The sequence below is a fragment of the Humulus lupulus genome, chromosome 1, assembly GCF_963169125.1.
Source record: "Humulus lupulus chromosome 1, drHumLupu1.1, whole genome shotgun sequence".
NCBI classification, from domain to species: Eukaryota; Viridiplantae; Streptophyta; class Magnoliopsida; order Rosales; family Cannabaceae; genus Humulus; species Humulus lupulus.
Genome location: NC_084793.1, coordinates 135,945,696 through 135,956,878, shown reverse-complemented (window position 1 = coordinate 135,956,878; position 11,183 = coordinate 135,945,696). Strand labels below are relative to the sequence as shown.

The window sequence follows — 11,183 nt, the reverse complement described above, 5'->3', positions numbered from 1 at the left end:
CAATACAGGCGGACTTGGTCTGCCGCTAATAGCCTTTATTCTTGTAGTGTGGACATTTTCTAGAGAGAGAAGAAGAAGAAGAACAAGAACAAGAAGAAGAAGAAAGGAGAGAGGATCGAATCACTCTATAGGTAAGGATATTCTTGGTTAAATTGATTATAGATTTTGGGAACTGTTCTTAATTTCTTGATGTTTGATTTCTCTCCCCATGTTCTTGTTGTGTTCGAATCCCTAGGGTTGGGAGAGGTGGTGACCGTAGTTGGTTCTTGTGTTTTCTCAAGGAAGGTATTGGATTCCTCCCTCAACCATTGTGTTGATTTTGTTTTCTTGGGGAGAATAAAGATTTATGACTTGTAATGATATGTTGTTTTGTTTTTCCCTTTTATTTGTTGGTGGCATGTTATTTTGATCATGGGATGAAGGGTTTTGTGGTTTAATGCATGAAGGGATTTGGTTTTGATTTGCTAAGTATGATGATCTTGGTATTTATGTTTATGTACATGTAGTGTACGACCAAGGCCTATGAAAGGATTTCATGTTGGTTTTTTTTGTGTTTCTATTGGTTTTATATGAACTTGTTCATTGTTTTGAGGCAGAAATATGTTAGGGTTCGTGTAGATGTAAATGGAGGTTTTTGTTTTATATTATGTTTATGTCATGTAAATTGTGGCCTAGGGATCTTGTGCCATGTATATGTATGATTGATCTTGGATTATGCCTATGATATGAATGTATATGTGATGATAGAGATTTTTCATTAAATAACAATATGGTAATAGTTACATGCTAGGGTTTGTGATTTATTTGTATAGATTTAAACATGTATGGTTATAGTGTAAATTTTAGTGAAGCATGATGTAAAAGATGGATTCTTGATGAATATGCTTGCATAAATGATTTTGCGAAAGTTATGATGTTTCAAAGAAATTAAAGGGAATTTTAATAAACATTAAAATGGTGTTTTCACTTAAATTAATACCTACGTATTTTTTTTTATAATTTTATGAAGAAAATATAAGTTTTAATTTCAAGTTTATGATTTTTGAGTGTTTAATATGTTGCTGAAAGTTGTGAGTGAAAAAGAAAAGATGTCTTTTAAATGAAAGAAATTTTGTGTGCATGTTGAAATAAAATTAATACCCTAAACTATGTAAATATTAAAAATGGTATATTTAATTGTAACCATGAGTGTTCATTTTAATAGACATGGTTTTTCTTTATTTCAATTAAGAAAAGTGTTGAGATTAATTCACTTGTGATTTTTTAAATAAATTAAATGGTGGCTGAAAGTTTAGTTTAATAATTTAAAAATAATTATTTGACCATCACTTACGAATTTATTCTACTTAAAATTTAGTCTTAAAATAATATAATTAAAATATATTTTTCCCACACCTAAAATTTATATTTTTCTCACATCGGTTTGTAATTTTATTAATTTAAATAAAATTGTTATTTTCTAAGGAAACATGATAATTACAAGTATTTTAAATAATTTCAAGCCTTTATTATTTCTAAGTAATTTAAAAATAATAAATGGATTTATTATATCTTTAATTGCCTAAATAAATTATTTTTATGAAATAAAAATAATGTTTTAAAGAGGTTTAATCAACTTAGTGATTTTAAAATAAAAAAATAATGGTAAGAAAGTATGTTGCAAAATCCTTATTTTGAAAACAATAGAAATAAGCCCGTAGGAATTATCGTTTTTAACGTCATTTTTTAACAACGTTCCCACGTATGCATGTCGCATGCAAATGCACTTTTACGTTGAAAAATATGTATAATATTCAACCATATGATTTTTATTTAAAAACCATGCATGTAACATAGGTATAATTTTCATTATTCTTTAGGTGACTTTATGTGTAATTATGCCTATTTGGGAATTATGAGTAGTTTTCACCATGTGGGCATGGCCCATGCACACATGGGGTATATGAGTTGGGCACAAGAAAATATTATGTGATGCGTAAAAAAGTACTATTTGATTATGGTTATAGGCTTGTTGTGAAGTTTGTTAGTTTTTGCTTTGCTTGGACCTGAGGTAAGGAAGTTAGATAGAATTTTGTTTATTTATGATATGAACGATAAGATTGTTTGTATGACTAGAATGCTATGTATGATGATACGTTTTGCAATATGAAGTATGAAATGATATTTTTGATGATGTGACGATGTTGATAAATCTTGAAATTTCCTCTGTGTTGATATGACTGCGATGTATGTTTTTGGATGATGTATGATACGTAATGGTTGTTAGCATGATGAATGCAACACGACAAAGGAGTTGCTAAGGATATGAAGACGTAACCCGAGTAACTAAGGATATAAAGATGTAACTAATAGGGCGGACGCGCCGAGGTTATTCAAGGACCAGAGATCCTCTTTAGCTCACGATGTGACATGGACAAGTTAGCGGGCCATGGTCACAAAGTTATGATGATAATGTTCATGATGATTATGTATACGATGATGACACTTATGATGATAATGATTATAATGATTATGTTTATGATGATGATGGTTATGATAACGATGTTTAGGATGTGTAAAGATGTATGAATATGAACATATTTTTGTGTGTATACTTGTGTGTTATTTGTACTTCCTAACTGGGCTTTTATCTCACTCCTTTACCTTCCCTTCCAAGTAGACAATATGATTTCTCCGTGGCACGCGTGGTGATGTGGGGAGTTCCAACATCAGGGTTTGTATGGTGTGGGGGCATCCTATGGACGAGAAAACAATCAATTTAACGCCAGTTTCTGAAGAATAATGTTGTGTTTATTTTTTTAACTTTTCAGAACTTATCAGTGGGACTTGAACTTTAATTATTTTTAAAATGTTGCATGAAAACTATTATTTTCTTTTTAAACTATCGGGCCCAACTTGCATATTTTAGCAAGGCCCCACTGAGATTTTTCATATAATAAATGGCTTTCTTTTATAAGTTTATAAGCATGTGAAAGTTTTACAAGTACTAGATTAGGGCGTTTTACAAATGGTATTAGAGATGGTCGTCCATGTTTCCAAGGACCCACTCCATACACGCTAAAGACGGGAAAATCTCACCACACTGCGTCGTAAGTATTTGTTTTATGTGCTATTACTTGTTTCTGTTTTATTTAATTTATAGTTTTGTAACTGCAGTATAGCAAGATGCCTCCCGTTTTGAAAACTACTAAGAAACTACTACTCAAGGAAATACGTGCAACTTGAGGATGATTCCTACGATTGGAAGATTGTAGTGTTAAAAATGACAACGATCGTTTGTGATTGTATTCAAGGGATCGTGAACAAAAGAGGAGCTTTGCTATGGCCCAGAGAGAAATATTGGGTGTTGAGGGAAGCATTGTCAATGCACTTTGAGGCCTTTCTTCAGTTGGACAGAGCATGGCCCGACGTCATTCAAGATGACCTGGACTTTAGTACCATGGAATTAGTAATCTACGATTTTAGTCATGAGGAGATGGAATTGGTGAAGACAGATGACGGAGAGATGGAGTGCTTGGAGACAGTACACGATGTGGAAGGAACCTTGGCAATTGAGGAGGTAACTCAAGCCATACCACATGTGACCGCTAGGATGAGGATAATGGCGAGTGCTCCCGGCTACTTTCACATCCCAGAGGACGTCTTTGATTATAGCTCAGGGGACGAGTCCACAGTTGAGGACTAGAGTCCTTCACATAGATCGTTCCATGAAACGTTAATGATTATGGTGGGATTTTTAAAAAAGGACCCTAAGGATTTATGTTTTTGGTTATTAAACACTTTATTGGTTGTTTTATTTTTGGAATGATTTGAACACTTTGAGTGCTATGATTTGATATTTTCTTTTCCTCTTGCAAACTCTAAATGATGTTATTTGAATGTATGATTTTTACAAATATATATCAAACCATTATGCGATTTTCCTTCCTTATGATTTTCTTTTGATGCCTTAGAATCTCATAATGTCGACTAGTGGAAGATGAGGCAAGGGAAGAGGAGGAGGCCGAGGAAAGAGTGTCTCCACGAGGTTTAAGGCCACGATAACCCCTGACATAGAAATGCCATCAGTCCAACTTGCAGCTCCAGCAGCACCAGCTATGGACCTGGCCGCAAAGGTAGCAAGTTTGAGAGAACAACTAAGACTGAGAGATGAGGAATTGGCACATGCCAGGAAAGTGCCCCAAAAGCCCAGAGTGCCTCAAGTGCCAGTGGCGCAACCTCAGCCGTCAACACCACCAACTGAACCACTGCCTGTAACTTATGGGTTCAAGCCAGTGTATGAACGTTTCAGAAAACAAGCCCCACCAACATTTGAATGGAAGGCTGATCCCATAGTGGCAGCGGATTGGTTAAGATTGGTCGAGGTCATCTTCGATCACATGGAGTTGAGTGATTGCCAGAGAGTCTCATGTGGAGTCTATTTACTCAAGATGGATGCACGAATATTGTGGAATGTAATTAAAGAGATTCGTGGTTTGAATAACATGACTTGGGCAGAATTCATCCAGGATTTTAGCAAGAAGTATTACAGTGTGGCAGTGCTAGTAACCAAGGTAGATGAATTTGTAACTCTGGTACAAGGAATCCTATCTGCCACAGATTATGCACAGAAGTTTGATAGGTTGGCAAAATTTGCTCCTGAATTTGTGCCAACTGAAACTCTGTGAGTCCAAATATTTGTGAGGGGACTCAAGCCGATGATCGCTAGGGGTGTTATGATTACCAGTGCTAAAGTGGTCAGTTATGCAGAAGTACTTGATACAGAACTTGAACCGGAATATTTTGAAGATCGGATATGAAAGGATAATGCTGCCAGAAGAGAGAACTACCGAAACAAGGGCTTCAATGAGGGTAATAAACGGAAAGCTAATGAAGGGAAAACAGTGGCACTGATAAGAGACCAAGCCCTCGGTCACGAATAACCACAGTCACAACACTCAGAACTACCATAACAACCGCATCAATCGCTATAATGACCGGAACTGTGGGAATCATTAAGGCAACAGAGTAGAGCACCCCATTTGTCCTAAATGCTCAAAAAGACACCCGGGAGAATGTCAGGCCAGGACCAATAAATGTTTTAAGTGCGGTCAGGCAGGACATTTCAGAAAGAATTACCCACAATGGAAGGCGGGACAGAATAGTAACAACAATCTGGTACCAGCACGGGTTTTTTCCTTAACTTAGAATGAAGCAGCCAACAACAACACCTTAGTCACAGGTCAGCTCCCTATATCTAGTATGATGTGTAGAGTCCTCATTGATTCTGGAGCGACTCACTCTTATGTTTCCATGAATGTTATTGATAAGTTGAGTATGCCTTGCAAACTGTTTGAGCATAGCTTTAGTACAATGTTACCGTCGGGAGACGTGATATTGTCAACTAGGTGGTTCCCGTCAATGCGTATAACAATAGAGGGTAGGGAGTGCCCAGCAGACCTTATAGAACTGAGTATACCAGATTATGATATCATACTTGGCATGGATTTGTTATCCAAACATGGGGCGACAATAGACTGTTGGAAGAAGAATGTGGAGTTCAGACCAAAGGAAGGAGAGGTCTTTTCCTTTAGAGGAGAAGTAGCGGGTTTTCGAACACCCATAATATCGACACTAGAAGCATGGAATATGAGGCAACATGGTTGTTCGACATTTTTGGCTAGTGTGGTGGATAAGTCCAAGGAGTCAGAGTTAAACTGAAAGATGTGCATATTGTTTGTTAGTTCCTAGAGGTGTTTCTTGAGGAATTACAAGGATTACCCCCGGACAGAGAAATCGAGTCTGTGATCGAGCTTGCACCAGATTCAGCACTGATCTCTAATGCACCCTATTGAATGGCCCCTTCGGAGTTGAAGGAACTTAAGAACCAGCTATAGGAGTTGTTGGATAAGGGGTTCATAAGACCTATCCATTCTCCATGGGGGGGCACCAGTCCTATTTGTGAAAAAGAAGGACGGGAGCATGAGAATTTGCATCGATTACCGAGAACAAAACAAGGTCACGATTAATAGAAAATATCCTTTTGCCTAGGATAGATGACCTTTTTGATCAACTGCAAGGGGTAGCTACATTCTCAAAGATTGATCTGCGATCCGGGTACCATCAGTTGAAAGTGAAAGAGGGAGACATTCCGAAAACGACTTTTAGAACTCGCTACAGGCACTATGAGTTTCCAGCGATGTCTTTTGGACTCACTAACGCCCTAGTAGCATTTATGGACATGATGAATATGGTATTTAAGGACTATTTGGACAAGTTTTTGGTAATGTTCATAGATGATATCCTTATTAACTCGAAGACCAAGGAGGAGCACGAGGAGCATTTGATATTGATCCTGAAAAGACTACGAGAACATCAGCTATACGCTAAGTTCTCTAAGTGTGAGTTTTTGCTGGAGCAGGTAACTTTCCTATGGCATATAGTGTCCAAGAATGGGATAGCAGTAGATCCATCAAAGATCGAGGCCATTTGATAACTCTAGGATTTAGAGTTATTTTTATGATCTTTGAGATTGTTTTTAAGTTGAAAAAGAGTAATGGAAGTGTGTTTAATGTGATTTTGTTTAATTTTTATCCTTTTTGTTCTAGGTAGCGAGTCCATATTAAGAGTTGGTTATTTGGTGTATTATTTGTAAATATTTTATGTTAATGTATGTTCTGTGTTGTTAGGAAAGGAAGCTTAAAATTGCCAAAGGGAATTAAAAGGAGCAGAAGGAAAATGGGGACTGAAAGGGGAGCATTGCTGTTTCGATGCTGTAGGCCAACCGCATAGCAATCCTGGGCAGAAGACAGATGACGTGGACAAAAGCCAGCTGCACTTAAGTAATTACCTCAGCACCTATGTGGCATCTATTTTAATGAATTAAGTCAGCTGGCTGAGGTGGCAAGAGAGGGACAAAAGTTGGAAATGGGCTGTCTAATTAGGGTAAGGAAAAGGACCCTAAAAAGGGAAGCCAGCCGAAATAGAGGGGAGATATACCATTTTTATCACAACAGAGAAAAGAGAGAAGTACAGGAGAATATACACAGAAAAAGGCAGTACCCAAAGGAGGAAGAGTCACGGCCAAGGAAGGAGGAGGACTTTAGAACCCGATTCTACTTCTTCTTTTTCTTCTATATTTCCTTTTCTGTAGTGTATACTCTTGATTCTATACTTGTGAACTGAATATTTTCTATGGATGAACAATTTCTGTTTTGGATTGTAATTTTCAGTTCAGATATGAACTAATTTCCTTAAGATTTGGGTGGCTATGAACCCTATATGATGAAGTATTGATTCAATGCTTGAGTTTAGTAATTTTGCCATTGTTCATTTAAGTGTAATTAATGCTCAATGATTGTTGTTTACTGGCCATAATTAACAATTAACTAGCTAGATCTGATTTTGGAAAGAATTTGTCTAGCTGAATCCACTTAAATGATGCAAGAGAAATGCCATGTTTAGGTAGTTCTTAGTAGTGAAATAGGAATATTTTGCTACCTTGTATAACCTGAGATTTGGTGATTAAATGCGTGTTTTACAACCTGATTTAATATAGGAATGTGTTAAATTAAGTTGTGGAATTATATCAGTGGGTTTTGGAAAAAGCTTACTGGTCTCTTGTGAAATCGGTTAACTCTGTGCCTGATTGCTGAACCATTGCTATAACAACTGGGCAATTTATACAGGGGAAATAGCCATCCAGATCTAATTGTTCACATAGATCTTCTCTGAATTAAATTTTTCTGAGTTCTTCATTTTATTTTAATTAAAATTACGTATACACATTAAATTTTAGATTCATATTCCAATCATGTTCTTAATTTTGTTATCCTATTTTTAAATTGTTCTTTAGTTGATTTTGCAATTATTTAGTTTAAAATCCCTGTGGAGACGATACTCATTTACTATTATATTACTCATTGCCGACTGTGTATACTTGCACATTTTAATTGCTATAATTTTTGCAACAAGAATTTGGCGCCGTTGCCGGGGACTGAAATTAGAAATTCTTGTAAAATCAATTACTTGCAAATTATTTTTTTTCTTTGTTGAGCTGACTTTGTTTGCTTGCTCTTGAGTTTTCTCAGGTGATTTACTATATGAACGAGAAAGAAGACATTGAACTAGCTCCTATTGACCCTAAAATTGAAAGAACAATTAGAAGAAGACTAAGGGAACAACGGGCTCAAAATCGCCTTAATATGGCTGAAGAGGTTGAAGGAGTTGAGGGTGCTAATAATGTCACTAACACAATTGCTATGGCTGATGATAGAGAGAGAGCCATATGCTGCCCCCATGTTTAATGAGCTTAATTCGGGCATTGTTAGGCCTGAAATTCAAGCACCCCAATTTGAGTTAAAGCCCGTGATGCTCCAAATGTTGCAAACAGTGGGTCAATTTAGTGGGCTGCCTACTGAGGATCCTCACCTTCATCTTCGTTCATTTTTGGAGGTGAGTGACTCCTTCAAGCTACAAGGAGTGACTGACGAGGCCCTAAGGTTGAAATTGTTCCCTTTCTCTTTGAGGGATCGAGCTAGAGCTTGGCTCAACACCCTTCCTCCCGACTCGGTGACTGCATGGAATGAGTTGGCTGAAAAATTCTTGATGAAGTACTTTCCCCCTACCAAAAATGCCAAGTTTCGCAATGAAATCATGTCATTTTAGCAGCTGGAAGATGAATCATTCTGTGAAGCTTAGGAGAGATTTAAGGAATTATTGAGAAAGTTCCCACACCACGGGATCCCGCATTGTATACAAATGGAGACTTTCTACAATGGGCTCAATTCTTCCACTCGTATGGTGTTAGACGCTTCAGCCAATGGGGCTATTCTCTCTAAGTCCTATAATGAAGCCTATGAGATTTTGGAGAGGATAGCTAGCAACAATTATCAATGGTCCAATGTTAGAGCCTCAACAAGTCGAAAAGTGGCTGGTATACTTGAAGTTGATGCATTGACAGCTTTGACAGCTCAAGTTTCTTCAATGACTAACCTTCTCAAGAACATGAGTTTGGGGGGAATGGTACAACCAGTTGCTATGGGCCAAGTGGCAGATGTTTCTTGTGTTTATTGTGGAGATGGGCATACATTTGACAGTTGTCCATCAAATCCTGCATCAGTTTGTTACTTGGGGAATCAAAATGTGAGCCGTAATAACCCATATTCGAACTCTTACAATCCGGGTTGGAGGCAGCATCCAAACTTCTCATGGGGGGGTCAAGGAGCTAGTTCAAATGGAGCACCAATGCAAAACAAGCCTACATATCCACCGGGGTTTTCTCAACAACAAAGAGCTCAACCACCTCATTCTCAAGTGTCTCAATCAAGCTCTTTGGAGAGTTTAATGAAGGAATATATGGCCAAGAACGATGCTGTAATTCAGAGTCAAGCGGCATCCTTGAGGAATCTAGAAATTCAATTGGGGCAGCTTGCTAATGAGCTAAGGAATAGACCACAAGGCACCTTGCCTAGTGATACAGAAAATCCAAGGAAAGATGGTAAGGAGCATTGTAAGGCGGTTACCTTGAGGAGTGGTAAAAACCTGGAATTAACGGAGGAAAATTGTACTAGAAACAATGAGCCCACTTCAGTCCAAAGTAGTGTGGACAAGGGAGACAAAGCTGTAAAATCAAAATTTTTAATTGCTGATCCTGAAGCAATTGCTGCAGCAATTCCCTCGCAAAATGCTACAGAGAAGCCTATGAGCAAGCCACCTCCACCATTTCCTCAGCGTTTTCAAAAGCAGCAACAAGATGGTCAATTCCGAAGATTTTTGGATGTTTTGAAACAACTTCACATCAATATACCGTTGGTGGAAGCTTTGGAGCAAATGCCCAACTATGTGAAGTTTTTGAAGGATATTTTAACTAAGAAGAGGAGGCTTGGAGAATTTGAAACGGTGGCTTTGACTGAAGGTTGTAGTGCCATATTGAAAAATAAAATTCCTCCTAAATTGAAAGATCCGGGCAGCTTCACAATTCCAATTTCTATTGGGGGACGAGAAGTTGGTAAAGCTCTTTGTGATTTGGGAGCTAGTATTAATTTGATGCCCATGTCCATTTTTAAGAAGTTGGGAATTGGAGAAGCAAGGCCAACTACACTCACCTTGCAATTGGCTGACCGTTCTATGGTGCATCCGGAGGGAAACATTGAAGACGTCCTAGTACATGTTGACAAGTTCATTTTTCCGGCGGATTTCATTATTCTTGACTATGAGGAAGATAGGGATGTACCAATCATTTTGGGGAGACCATTTCTTGCCACTGGGAGGACGTTGATAGATGTTGAAAAAGGAGAGCTCACCATTTGAGCTCAAGACGAACAATTCACATTCAAGGTTTTTAATCCTATACGCTCTCCTAATGAAGTTGAAGCTTGTTTGGCCATAAGTGCTTCTAACTTCAAGATAATTGAAAAGATGCATGGAAAGTACAGCAATGGAGTCAAGAAAAAGGTCCCTTTTGAAGAAATTGAGAAAGGTGGGGAGCCATGGATAAGTAAGGAAGAAGAACCATCGCATTCTCCAAAGCTACCGAAGAAAAAGAAGAAGAAAAAGAAACATAGTAGCAAGCCTAAATCACAAATGTTGGAAGTTGGGAATAGAGTGTTTTTCTCAAACTCTCTTGTGAAATCAAGGTGTGATGGTGGGTTCTTAGTGAGCAAGGTGTTTCCCAATGGTGTAGTGGAATTATATGATGAGCAGTTGGGAAGAGCATTTAAGGTAACAAGGAAAGGAGCAAAGTTTGGGGGAAGCGAGGTTGAGCAATATCAAACCTCGATTTCCTTGAAAGATCCTTAGAAAAAAAATGAAGTTTGGGTTGCTATGGTTTTTGGAGGATTCATTTGTAAAGCAACTCAAAGAAAGAAAGAATAAAAATGCACTGAAAAAAAAGAAAAAAAAATCAATCAGAAAGAAAAGAAAGAAAGAAAAAAATTATATATATATATACATATGAGTGTTTTTAATTATAGTTATTTTTATTTTTATTTTAATTTCACTTTTTGTAATTTTAATCCCATTTTACTGTGATGTTTTGGAGCAGTTTTATGTTTATTTTGGTGTTTCAGGTGTTAAGACAGCAAGAAACAGGGTGTTTTGGAAGTAATTCTGGAGTCTGATGGTTTTGCGAAAGTTTTGCTTCAGCAAAACGGCCGCAAAGATTTCCGAAAAAAAAGGGAGTTACGTCAAAATTGGGTTGCTGA

General features: G+C 37.4%; 1 non-coding gene across 1 annotated transcript; it reads right to left on the bottom strand.

The window, feature by feature from the left end:
• Positions 1-8,617: 8,617 nt before the first annotated feature.
• Positions 8,618-8,723, bottom strand: LOC133813225 (small nucleolar RNA R71). The gene has a single exon (XR_009884261.1). It is a non-coding gene; the product is annotated as a small nucleolar RNA R71 (small nucleolar RNA).
• Positions 8,724-11,183: the final 2,460 nt, after the last annotated feature.